Below are 2624 nucleotides of genomic sequence, written 5' to 3'. Positions count from 1 at the left end.
TAGTTTGTCATTCAAAAAGATTGTTCGTTATGGTCTCCTTGTCAGTGAGAAAAAAAAAAAAAAAAAAACCATGACAAATTATTAGTCAACTAAATTAACAGGTTGATGGCAAATTATTTCTGCTATAGTTACTACTGGCAGCTGATATAAATAATCAACTGTAATTTATACACATTTCCCTTTTGAGCTAATTTGCTAAAACTGCACAAGACTTTAAGGCCTTAAATTTGATGCAACTACAAATGAAAGACCCTGCCAAAACCCTGGTACAGACGCCTGGACTCAGAATGCATGACCTTACAAAAGGTCATGGAACCTTGGTTTAATAGTGTGGGGGAGTAAGGAAAAAGGCATGTAATACCAGCTTCTGTAAAGCCAAAATACCAATAGACAAAGATCTTGGTGTTCGGCAAAGTTTATTAAGACACTAGATTTACACGACCAGAGTAACTCCACTAGAAACCACAGGCTGCTCACCAGAGATAGCCTTGATGCGAGTGTCTCTCCCTGAAAGAGAAATGTTAAGTGAGAACGCACTTATAAATTCTCAGTTCCTCTAGTCGAGAGCAAGAACTCACGTTTCCTGGTGCAGCTTTGCTCACAAGAGCCAGAAGATGGATGGCACACCTCTGTACTGCAGTGGATGAAGATCTGACAGGGAAGAAAGAGGCTCAAGTCATAGAATTCACAAGCAGTAAAATTAAAATGTTCAGGTAAAGCGGGGCATACAGTTTCCTGCAGAGGAGCCAGTGAGGCTGGATCTACAAATGTGAACATCTTCACAACAAAGCGCTTGTAGTGGGTTGGGAAATGAAGACCAGACGATCCGGTCACTGGAACCAGTGCGGTCAGGTAACGGTCATCCTGGTAAGGGCATCTGAAGAGGAAAGGTTAGAAAGTCTCCCAGCAGACTAACTGGATAAAGATTGGCATTACTCACCCATCGATCAGAAGGTCCCACTGGGGGAGACTGAGTGGACTGGGGTTAATGTTGCCCAACAACGTCCCTGCATCAGGACAATGTTGGAGTCAGTCCTCTCCATAATGCGTACCTCAGCTTCCACAGAAGTTCCAGAGTACCTACACTGGAAGAGAAGCCTGGACAACAGATGGTGAGCTTGTAGCATTTATCAGAGAATAACATTCACACCAAGTCATAGATCACTTACTCAAAATGACTGTCCCTTGTGAAAGAACCAAATGGTCCAATCCCCACTTCATACGAGGAGGTCATTCTGTTCTCATACACCACATATCCACTGTCCTCCTGTGAACAGGAACAGTGTTGGCGTCAGGGCTCTGAACCGGTTCAAGAAATGAAAAGGACAGGAACAGAACCAGAATCTAAATCAAATGTTCTAGTTCCGAACAGAATCGAACATTTGAAATGGCCATTAACCGGTTAAAGTTTAATCGTTCCATTTATTATTTGAAATATGCTATCAACCAATCACGAATTCCAGTAATAGGCCTATGCAAATGTGACACTGACTCATACAGCGCGCTCAGCTGTGAACTCATAAGTCGCAATGGCAATGCACCAGCATTAGTTTATCCGGGGATAGTGAAAGTGATTCAACAGACCACACGCACCTGCAGCACTTCTGTGAACGGAGAAAACAATAACTATAGGCTTACATAAGAAATATAGGCATATACAAAATATTTCACTTAAATTAACAGATTTAAAAAAAATAAAAAAAAAAGTTATGGTTCATTGCAACACTTTCCAATGTTCTCGGAAAGGAAAACGAGACTGCAGAGTATATTTTTATTTTGCAAAAGCTGGATCGTTTTGAATGATGTCTTGCTTCTGTCTGAATATCCAACCAGCATTGGTATGACCAACGTGGCAGCGCCTCACACGCAAAACCTTTGTGACCTTGCAGCTTGTTCATTATCAAAAGGGAAAAAAAAAAAAAAAAAAAAAAAAGCTCCGTTGTTCAATCTGTTGCGCTCAGCGTGACCACCGCCTCGCTGTGCGGTTATAGCCAATGTGAAGGATGATGTTTTACGTCAACGAAAGTACAAAGCCTTGCCTATAATAAATATTTTAGCATCTAGATACGTCGCGAATCTAAACATTCGGATTCGAAGCAAATGAGGGGGTAGGCATCAGTTTCACCTTAAATTAACTAGTTACTGGATTGACGTTTTTATAGCCTAAATGCAGCCTTAACTTTAGAGGACTTGTAGCGAAACTAATAACGGAGTTTATAATGTTTGTAAACATTTTGCTTTAGCCTACATTTCTGAATGTAATAGGACTAACAAAATGCGACATGAGCCCACCAGAGTGTCCATTTACACTAACTCCTCCCACCAACGTGTGATTGGGATGCTCAACACGGAGAAAAAAAAACAAACAAAAAAAACAAACAAACTCAAACATCAGTTTCAATGGTGTAGATGGTAAGGCGTGTGCTTTGACGCGATTGACCCAACTTCAAACCTGCCTTTTGCCAAACTTCTCCCCTTTTCAAATCTCACCAGAAATGCATTTCCAATAAAAATGAAGGTAATCTTGAAAATGATCTCTTCCCGTTTTTCTTTGAGTGGAGAAAACACACTTTACTTTTTTATTATTATTATTATTATTATTATTATTATTATTATTATTCTTC

General features: G+C 40.1%; 1 pseudogene; it reads right to left on the bottom strand.

Annotated features, from left to right (window-relative positions):
- Window positions 1-397: 397 nt before the first annotated feature.
- The window catches only part of LOC107726951 (zona pellucida sperm-binding protein 4-like), a 3116-nt pseudogene continuing 889 nt past the window's right edge, over window positions 398-2624 (bottom strand).

The sequence above is a fragment of the Sinocyclocheilus rhinocerous genome, unplaced genomic scaffold (genome assembly GCF_001515625.1).
Source record: "Sinocyclocheilus rhinocerous isolate Xijiao unplaced genomic scaffold, SAMN03320098_v1.1 scaffold4509, whole genome shotgun sequence".
In the NCBI taxonomy this organism is placed as follows: domain Eukaryota; kingdom Metazoa; phylum Chordata; class Actinopteri; order Cypriniformes; family Cyprinidae; genus Sinocyclocheilus; species Sinocyclocheilus rhinocerous.
Note: the sequence above shows the minus strand (reverse complement) of the source record. Positions and strands in the feature narration are given on the sequence as shown.